This window comes from Penaeus monodon, unplaced genomic scaffold, assembly GCF_015228065.2.
Source record: "Penaeus monodon isolate SGIC_2016 unplaced genomic scaffold, NSTDA_Pmon_1 PmonScaffold_13323, whole genome shotgun sequence".
Classification (NCBI taxonomy): domain Eukaryota; kingdom Metazoa; phylum Arthropoda; class Malacostraca; order Decapoda; family Penaeidae; genus Penaeus; species Penaeus monodon.
Genome location: NW_023642293.1, coordinates 1 through 9,939, shown reverse-complemented (window position 1 = coordinate 9,939; position 9,939 = coordinate 1). Strand labels below are relative to the sequence as shown.

Here is a 9,939-nt window from a genome sequence, read left to right as displayed (position 1 = left end):
TCCCTTGATTTCCTTTTTTTTGGTGTTTTTGGTTTTTTGGGTTTCTTTTTGAGTGTCTCTTAGTGTTCTTTCTAAAATTTTTTGTCCTTTGTTTTTGGGGGTTCTTCTAAATGTTTTTTTGGGGGTCCATTTTCTTGATTGTTTTTGTGTTTTTGTGTTTTCTTGAGTGTTTCTTTTTTTGAGGGGCCTTTTCCCTTTAAATGTTTTTTCCTCAAGTGGTTTTTTTTGAATTCCTTCTTGGGGTTCTTTTGAATTTTTTGGGGTTTCTCTTGAGGTCCGGTCTTTTGTTTTTGAGTTTGCGAGGTTCTTTTGGGTTTCTTTTGGGCCCCCTGGTGTCTTTTTGGGTTTGGCCCCTTTGGGTCTTTTTGAAGGTTCTTTTTTTTTCCCCCCTTTCTTTGGGTTCTTGGGTTTCTTCTTGGGGTTCTTTTGGAGTGCCCCTTTTTTGAGTTTTGGGGCCCCCCGGGTTTTTTGAACCCTTGATGTTTTTCTGAATGTCTTTTGGGGTTACTCTTGAGTGTCCCTCTTGAGTTTTTTTTTTCCCCCCCTTTGAATTTTTTTTTTTTTCCCCTTCTTGAATGTTTTCTTGAGTGCCCTTTTGAGTGTCTTCTTGAATGTTCTTGATGTTTCTTGAGTTTTTTTAAATGTTTTTTTCTTAGTGTTTCTTTTCCCTTTTTTCTTGATGTTCTTGGTGTCTTTTTTGAGTGTTCTTTGATGTCCCTTCTTAAAATGTCTTCTTGATGTCCCTTCTTGAGTTTCTTATGTTGCTTTGCCTTTTAACCTTTGCTTTTAAATGTTTCACGCTTGATTCCTTGAGTGTCCTGGTGTTTTGGGGTTCCTTTTTGGAAGTTTTTTAAAATGTCCCTTTTTTCTTGAATTTTTCCCATTTTCTTGGTTCCGGTTTTTAATGTCTTTAAATTTTTTTTTTTGGGTTTGGGGGCTTTTTGAGTTCTTCTTGTTTTTTTTTTGTTTTAAAAATTTTCTTGGTTTCTTGGGTTTTGAATTTTTCTTTGAGTGTTTTTTGGGTCTTTTTTTTTAAAAAATGTTCCGAAGTTTTTTCCTTGAGGGTTTTCTTAAATGTTTTCAACTTCTTAAATTTTTTTGGGGGTCTTGAATGTCTCTTGAGGTCTTTTTGGGTTTTTTCTTCTTAAATTTTTTTTTTTTGGTTTTTTTGGGCCTTATTTGTTTCTTGAGGGTTTTCCTTTTTTGATTCTTCTTGATGTCCCCCCTTTTGGGTGTCTCTTGATTTTTTCCCCCCTTTTTTTTGATGTCCAAATTCTCTTGAATGTTTCTTGGTTTTTTTTTTGGGTCCCCCTTTTTCCCTTTTGAGGGTTTTCTTGAGGGCTTCTTAAAATTTTTTTTTTTCTTGAGGTTTCTTTGTTCCTTTTTTTTAAAATTTTTGGGCCCCTCGGGGTTTCCTTTTTCTGAGGCTCTTGAGTGTTTCTTTTCTTGAGTTTTGCTTGAGTGTTCTTCTTTGGGAGTGCCCTGTAAAGGGTTTTTTGGGGGTTCTTGGGGCCTTTGAAGTCCTTGGGTTTCTTTTTGGGGGTTTTTCTTTTTTTTTTTGTTTTCTTGGGCCAACTTTTTTTTTTTTGGGCTTTTTTGTTTTTTTGGTTGGGGGTTTCTTTTGGAGGTCTTTGAATGCTTCTTGAGTTTTTTTCTTGAGTGTCCTTTTCCTTGTTTTCCCTTGTGCCTTTTTTTCTTGAATGTCTCTTAAGGTCTTTTGAGTGGCTGCTTGAGTGCCCCCTTTTTTGGCCTTTTGATGCCTTTCTTGGGGGGTCCTTTTCTTTTTTTTTTTTGAATGTCCTTTTGAATGTCTTTTGGGGCCCTTGAGTGTCTTCCTTGATTTTTGGTTGTTGATGTCCCCCCTTGAATTTTTCCCCCCTTTTTAAAAATGTTTTTGTATTTGAGTGCCTTTGAGTTCTTTTTGATTTTTTTCCCTTGGGTGTTGGGCTTCGATTTCCCCCCCTTTGCTTTTTTTCTTAGTGCCCCCCCCTTTTTTTTTTTTTGGGTTTTCTTTGATGTCTTTTTTTGGGGGTTTTTCTTGAAGTTTCCCGGGGGGTTTTTGGGGCTGTGGGTTCTTTGGGTCCATTCTTTTAAATGTCCTTTTTTTTTCCTTTGTTTTTTAAATTTTTTCTTGGGGGGTTTGGGGAATGTTTTTTAGTGTCTTTTAATGTTTCGGGGAATGCTTTGAGGTGGGGTTTTCTTGAATTTTCTTGAGTGTCTTCTTGATGTCTTTTTCTTTTGGGGTTTTTTTTGGTGTCCCCCCCCCAAACCTTGGGTTTTTTTTTGGGTGCCTTTTTTTTTTGAATGTTTTCTTAAAGTCTTCTTGAGTGTTTTCTTAAATGTCTTCTTGGGGTTTTTGGGGTTCTTTTTAAATGTCCTTTTTTTTGAATTTTCCCTTGAGGGGTTTTTGGGGCTTTGAATGTCTTTTTGGGTTTTTTGGTTTTTTGGCTTTTTGAGGTCTTTTTTTTAGGTCTTTTTTTTTTGGGTTTTGAGTTTTCTTTTGTTTTTTCTTTTTTCCATTTTCTTGAGTTTTTCCTTTTCTTTAATGTCTCTTAGTGTCCACTTCTTGAGTTTTTTTGAGTGTCTTCTTTTAAACCCTTTTTTTCCCTTGGTGTCTTTTAAATGTTTTTTTGGGTTCTCTTGGGAGTTTTTCCCCCCTTTTAAGTTTTTTCTGGAGGCCCTTTGTTTTTGGGTTTTTTTTGGGGTTTTCTTGAGTTTTTTTTCTTTTTTTTTGATGTTGGGGGTTTTTGGGTGTTTCTTGAGTGTCTCTTGAATGTCTTCTGAGTTCATTTTTAGTGTTTTTTAAATTTTTTTTGATTTCCTTTTCTTGGTTTGTGGGTTTCTTGGTCCTTTTCTTTTAGTGTTTTGCTTCGATGTTCTTTCTTTGTTTTTTTTGTTGGGTTTCCCCCGGGGGGTTTTCTTTTGAGTGCCTTTGCTTTTTTCCGGGGTTTGTTTGGGTTCTCTGATTTTTTTCCCCTTTGGGTCCCTTGATGTCCTTTTGGGTTTCCGGTTTTTAATTTTTTAGTGGGGGCTTCTTGATTTCCCCCCCTTTTTTTGGGTTTTTGGTGGGGTTTCCTTGTTCTTGAAGTCTTTTTGAATGTCTTCTTAAATTTTTTTCCCTTTTTGAATTTTTCCTTTTCTTTTTTCTTCTTGAGTGTCCTTGGGAAGTTCCTTAAATTTGGTTTTTTTTTCTTTGGGGGGTCTTTTGAGGCCCCTTTTTGTCTTTTTTTTGATGCCCTTTTTTCCTTTAAATGCCCTTTTTTGGGTTTTGTGCTTCTTGGTGCCTGGGGTGTTTTTTTTTTTAAAGTCCTTTTTTGTTTCTTGATGTCTCTTGAGTGTCTCTTGAAGTTTTTGGTTCTTTTGAGTTTTTGGGGCTTTTTAAATTTTTTTTTTGTTTTTTGGGTTTTTTTAAAGTTTTCTTGGTGTCCTTGATGTTTCTTGAATTTTTCCTTCTTAGTGTCCCCCCTTTTGATTGCCCTTTTTGTTGGTCCAACTTTTGAGTGTTTTTTTCCTTGATTTTTCCTTTGAATGTTTTTTTTGGTTTTCTTGAGTGTCCTTTTCGGGAATGTTTTTGAGTTTTTTTTGCTTTGATTTCTTTGAGTGTCCCCCCTTTAGTTTTTTTTTCTTTGTTTTTTTTTTTTTTTTTTGGGTTTTTTTTACCCCGCTTTGTTTTTTTTTGCCCTTTTGGGGGGGTTTTTTGGGGGGTTTTTTATTTTGCCCCTTGATGTCTTTTGAATGTCTTCTTGGTTGGTTTCTGCTTGAGTGTCTCTTAAAGTTTCGGCTTGCCCTTTTTGAGTGTTCTTAGTGCCCCTTTTTTTGAGTGTCTTCTTGAATGTCTTCTTGAATGTTTCTTGATTCCCTTGGTGTTTTGAAGTTTCTTGGTTTTTTGAATTTTTTCCCCCTTTTAAGGGCCCCCCCCCCCCCCTTTTTTTTTTTTATTTTTTGGGGTTCCCTTTTTTTGGCCCTTTTTGGTGTTTTGGTTTTTTTTTTTTGGTGTTTTAAACCCTTGAATTTCCGGGCTTTTGATTTCCTTTTCTTTTGGGTCTTCTTAGTGCCCTTTTGAAGTCTTTTTGGGGTTTTTTTTTTTCCCTTTGAGTGTCTTTTGAATGCCTTGTTTTTTTTGAGTGTTTCTAAGTCGGGGGCCCCTTTTTTTGGGGGTTCCTTGAGGTCCTTTTTTTTTGGGGGGTTTCCCCCCTTTTTTTGTTTTGGGGGTTCCCCCTTTTTTTGGGTTTCTTTTTGAGGTCTTCTTGATGTTCTGGGGTTTTCCCCGTGTTTTGAATGTCCCTGCTTGATTTTGTATTTTCTTAAAGGTCTTTTTTTTTTTCTTTTTGGTCCACCCCCAAAACCGGGTTTTTTTGATGTCTTCTTGAGTGTCTTTTTTTTTTGGGGTCTCTTGAGTGGCGGGGCTTTGAGTGTCCTTTGTTTGTTTGCTTTTAAAATGTGCATTTTGGAGTGTCCTTGAGTGCCCCTTTTTTGTTTCATTTTCCCGGGTTTCCTTTTGGGGGCCCTTTCTTTTGGGGGCCCCCTTTTGGGTTTTTTTGGGTTTTCTTAAATGCCCCCTTTTTTTTGATTTTCCCTTATTTTGGTGCCTTTAAATGTCCATTCTTTGATGTCTTTTTTTGGGGTTTCCCTGGGTTTTTAGGGTCTTTTGGGGTTCCTTTTTTTGAGTTTTCTGCTTGAGTGTCCCCCCCCCCATTTCTTGATGTTTCTGTTTTCAATGCTTTGAGTGCCCCCCCCTTTTTCTTTTTTTAATTTTTCCTTTGTTTTTGGGCTTTGAAGTTTTTTTTCTTAAATGTCCTTGGTGCCCTTCTTGAAGTTTTTGCTTTTAATGTCTTCTTGATGTCTCTTGGGTTTTTTACCTTTGGCTTTTGATTTTTGGGTTTGCTTGAGTGTTTCTTTTTTTTTTTTTTTACTTTGATTTTCTTTTGGTGTCTTCTTGAGGTCTTTTTTAGTGCCCCTTTGGTTTTTTAGTGTTTTCGGCTTTTGATTTTTCTTTCTTTTTTTTTTATGCCCTTTTTCCCTTTGATTTTTTTAGGTTTCTTTCTTTTTTTTTTTTTGGGTTTTTATTTTCCCCCCTTGAGTGTTTTGTGTTTTTTCTTTTTGGTGTTCTTTTTTTCCCCCCCCCCTTTTTTTGTGCCCCTTTTTTTTTTTTGGGTTCTTGATGTTTTTTTGGGGGGGCCCCCTTAAATTCCCCTTTTTTTCTTGGGTTTTTTTTTTTGGCTTCTTAAATGTTTTTTTTTATTTTCTTTTTGTTGTCTTTGTTTTTAAATTCTTGATGTCCGGGTTTGTTCGGGTGTTTTTTCTTTTTGAATTTTTTTGATGTCCCTTCTTGAGTGTGTTGTTTTTGGGTGTCTTTTTGAATGTCTTTTTGTTTTTTTCTTGATGTTTCTTTTATGTTTTTGAGTTTTTGTTTTCTTTTTTTTTTTAGTCCCTTTTTTTTTTATTTTTTTAAAATTTCCAATTTCAGTTTTTCTTGAGGTTCTGGTGTCCCCCCCTCTTGAGTGCCCCCCTTTTTTTAAGTCCATTTTGGTTTCCAGGGGCCACTTCTTGAATGTCCACCACTGCTTGATGTCTTTTTGGGGTTTTGGTGTCTTTTTGAGTGTTTTCTTGAGTGTCCAATGCTTTTTGGGTTTTTTTGAATGTCCTTGTTGAGGTTTCCCTTTTTTTTTTGGGTTTTGGGTTTTTAAAAAGTTTTTTTGAGTCTTTTTGATTTTTCCCTTTTTTTTTCCTTGAGTGTCTTTTTGAGTTTTTTTTGAATTTTTTGAGTGCCCCTTGGGTTTTTTTTTCCCCCCCTTTTTTTTTGTTTTTTTCCCTTGAGGGGCCCCTTTTTTTAGTTGTTCTTGCCTTTGAGTTTTGTTGGGTTTTTTTCTTTTGATGTCTTTTGGGTTTGTTAGTGCCCCCCTTTTTTCTTGGGGTTTTTGTTTGATGTCCTTTCTTGGTTCCTTTTGATTTTTTTTTTTCCCTTTTTTTCCTTTTTTTTTGGGGCCTTTTCTTAAAGTCTTTTTAAAATTTTTTCTTTTTCTTTTGATTTTCTGTTTTGATTTCCCCCCCCCTTTTTTTTTTTTTTTTTTTTGGCCTTTTTTTGGGGTTTTTTTTTTGGGGTTTTGATTTTTTTCCTGGGGGTTTTGCTTGGCCCTTTTTTTTTTGTTTTAGTGTCTCTTAAAATTTTTTCCCCTTTTCCTTGAGGTTCTTTTGTCCTTTTCCTTGAGTGTTCTTTTTTTGGAGTTCCCCCGGGTTTTTTGAGTTTTTTGGGGGGTTTTTTGTGAATGTTTTTTGGGGTTTTTTTTGGGGGTCTGCTTGCTGTTGTTTTTTTTTCCCCCCCAATCCCCCCTTTTTGGGTTTTTCCCCCCTGGGCCCCCGGGGTTTTTTGAGTGTTTTCTTAAAATGTTTTCTTGGGGTTTTTTTTTTGGGAGGGGGGGGTTTTTGGTTCTTTTCTTTAGGTCTGGGGGTTTTTAACCTTAGGGGGGTTTTTTTGGTTTTTTCCCCTTCTTGTGTTCTTTTCCCCGGGGGTTTTTTCCTTGAGTGTTTTTTTTTTTTTAAATTTTTTGGGGGGTTTTTTTGTTTTCTTTGCTTTTGAGTTTTCCCCTTGAATGTTCTTTTTTCTTGGTGTCTTCTTGGGTCCCTGCTTAAAATGTCCTTTTTTTTTGGGGGTTTTTTTTCTTGGTTTCCCGGATTTTTTTGGGGTTTTTGGGTTTTTCCCTTTGAGTTTTTTGGTTTTAATGTCCTTGAGTGTCTTCTTGAATGTCCTTTTCTTTGAGTGCCCGGGGTTTTTTTGTTTTGAGGTTTTTTCCCCTTGATTGGTCGGGTTTTTGAGTGTTTTTCTTTAGGTTTTTTGTTTTTTAAATTTTTCTTTGTTTTTTGGGTTTTTTTCCCCCCCCCCTTCTTAAATTTCTTTTCCCTTGAGGTTTTTTTTAAGTTTTTTTAGTGGGGGGGCTTTTTTGTTTTTATGTTTGTTTTTTGTTATTTCCCTTTTGGGGTTTTTTTTGGGGGGTTTCCCTTTCTTGAATGTCTTCTTGATGTTTCTTGAGTGTCTGCTTGATTGTTCTTAAATGTCTTTGAGTGTCTGCTTGATGTCTTCTTAGTCTTTTCTTGATGTCTTCTTGAATGCTTTTTGAGTGTCTGTTGAGTGTTCTTTGAGTGTCTTTTTGAGGTCTTTTGAATTCTTTTTGAGGTTTCTTGGTGTATTTTTGAGTGTCTTCTTAAATGTCTTTTTTGAGTTCGCTTGGTTCGTTTGAGTGTCTTTTTGAATGCCTTGAGTGGCTCTTGATTTTTTTGGGTCTTCTTGAGGTCTCTTGAATGTCTTCTTGAGGGGGCTCTTATGTCTTTTTGAGTGTCTTTCTGATGTCTTCTTGAATTCTTTTTGAGGGGTCCTTGATGTCTTTTTGAGGTAGCTTGAGTGTTTTTTGATTTCCCCTTCTTGAATTTTGGGTTCCCTTTTGAGGGGTCTTCTGAGTGTTTCTGAGGCCCTTTTTTTCCCTTTTGAGTGTTTCTTAATGTTCTTGAGGGGTCTTCTTGAGTTCTCTTGATGTCCTTTGCGATTGGGTTTCTTTTTTTCTTGATGTCTTTTTTTGAATGTTTTTTGAGTGTCTGTTTGAGGCCCTTTTTGGGGCTTTTGAGGTGGGTGTTTTTTTGAGTGTCTTCTTTTGAGGTTGCTTGAGTGTCTTCTTGGGTTTTAAGGTCTTTTTGAGGGCCTTGGTTCTTTTGAGTGTCTTTCTTAGTGTTTTTGGTGTTCAATTCTTTTAATTTGTCTGCTTGAGTGTCGCTTGAGTGTCTTTTGAGGTCGCTTGAGTGTCTTCTTGAGTTTTTTTTTGAGTGTCTGCTTGAGTGTCTCTTGAGTGTCTTTTGAGTTTTCCGATTCCTTAATGTCTTTCTTGAGTGTCTCTTGGGTTGCTTGAGTGTTCATTCTTTGAGTGGGTTTCTGCTTGAGTTCTTTTGGTGTTGCTTGAGGTCTTTTTGAGTCCCTTGGTGCTTTTGATGTTTTCTGGGGGCTTTTTGAATGCCCCCCTCTTGAGGTTTCTTGATGTTGCTTGGTGTCTGCTTGAGTTCTTTTTTGAATGTCTTTTGAGTGTTTTTCTTGATGTTTTCCCTGGAAGGTCTGCTTGAGGTCTGTTGAGTGTCTTCCCCTTGATTTGTTGCTTGAGGTCTGCTTTGGTTTTTGATTAATGTTTCTTGAGTGTCTTTAAGTTTTTTGGGGTTGGTTTTTCTGAATGTCTCTGAGGTCTCTTGAGTGTTTCTTGAGTGTCTTTGAATGTTTCTTGATGCCGCTTGAGTGTCTTTTTTTGAATGCCCCCCCTTTGGGTTTCTTAAAGCCCCTTTGGTTTTTTGAGTGTCGGGTTATGTTTCTTTGAATGTCTTCTTGCGTGCTTTTGATGTCTTCTTGAGGGTCTCTTGAATGTTTTCTTGAAGTTTCTTGAGGTCTTCTTAAATGTTTTTCTGGGGGCTTTCAAATGTCCTTGAGTGTCTCTTGATGTCTTCTTAAATGTCTTCTTAAATGTCTTTTGAGGGGTCTGCTTAAATTGTATGCTTGAGGTCTTTTTGGTGTCGCTTGAGTGTCTTTTTTAAGTTCTTTTTGAGTGTCTTCTTGAAGTCTTCTTGAGTGTCTTTGAGTGTCCTTGAGGTCTGCTTGAGTGTCTTTGAATGTTTTCTTGAGTGATTCTGGTTTTTGAGTGTCTTCTTGAATGTTTTCTTTGAGTGTTGTTGGTGCCCCGTTTGAGTTTCTTCTGAATGTCTTTTTGAGTGTTGCTTGATGTTTTCTTGATGTTTTTTTGAGTTTTCTTTTGAATGTTCTTGAGTGTCTGCTTTGATCCCCTTTCTTGAGTGTTTCTTGAGTGTCTTTTTTGAATGCCCCATTCTGTTGAGTGTCTTCTTGAGTGTCTGCTTGAGTGTCTTTTGGGATTTCTCTCTTGAGTTTTCTGAGTGTTCTGATGTCTTCTTGGTTTTTCCCCTTCCCTTTTTGAGGTCTTTGAGTGTCTTTTTTAATGTCTCTTGAGTTTTTTGGTTTTCCCTTTTTTGATGCTTCTTTAGTTGTTGATGTCTTCTTGAGTGTTTTTGGTGTCTTTTTGAAGTTTTCTTAGGTCTTTTGAGTGTCTTCTGATGTCTCTTGAGTGCCTTTTGAGTGTTTCTTGAGGTCTTCTTGGTGTCTTTTTGAGGCCCCTTCTGAGTGTCTGCTTAAGTGTCTTTTTGATTTTTCTGGGGAGTGCCCTTTTTGAGGTTTTTGAGGGGTTTCTTGGGTTTTTAAAGTCTTTTAAGTTTTGTTTTGAGTGTTGTTTTTGAGGGGCTTCTTGAGGTCTCCCTTGAGTGTCTCTTGAGTGTCTTCTTGAGGTCTCTTGAGTGTCTTTTGAGTGTCTTTGAGGTCTTTTTGATGTTTTCGAGTGTCGTTTTCCCTTTTGAGTGTCTCTTAAGTGTCTTCTTGATGTTCTTGAATGTCTTCTTGAGTGTCTTTTGAGTGTCGCTGAGTGTCTTCTTGATGTCTGCGATGTCTTTTTTGAGTGTCTTTGAGTGTCTTTTTGAGTGCCTTTTTTGATTTGCCCTGCTTGAGTGTCTTCGAGTGTTGCTTGAAGCCCCCGTTGAGTGTCTTCTTTGAGGGGTTTTCCTTGAGTGTTTCTGATTCTTCTTGAGTGTTTCTTGATTTGCCTGCTTGAGTGTCTTCTTAGTGTCTTTTTGAGTTGGGAGGGGTTTGGTGTCTTCTTTAGGTCTTTTTTAAAGTTCTTTTTTTGAGTTCTCTTGATGTCCTTGATGCCTTTTTGATGTCGCTTGATGTCTTTTAAATGTCTTTTTGAGTGTCTGTTGAATGCTTTTTGGGGCGCTTTCTTGAGTGTCTTTTGAGTGTCTGCTTAGTTTTTCTTGAATGTTTTTTCTTGAGTGTCTTCTTAAATGTTTTTTTGAGTGTCCTTGAGTGTCTTTTTTGAGTGCCCCCTTTTGAGTGCCTGCTTTGAGGGT

The 9,939-nt window shown here is 36.8% G+C and overlaps 1 pseudogene; it reads right to left on the bottom strand.

The window, feature by feature from the left end:
• Positions 1 to 591: 591 nt before the first annotated feature.
• LOC119569200 lies at positions 592 to 9,783 on the bottom strand (annotated as a pseudogene).
• Between the last annotated feature and the right edge of the window lie 156 nt (positions 9,784 to 9,939).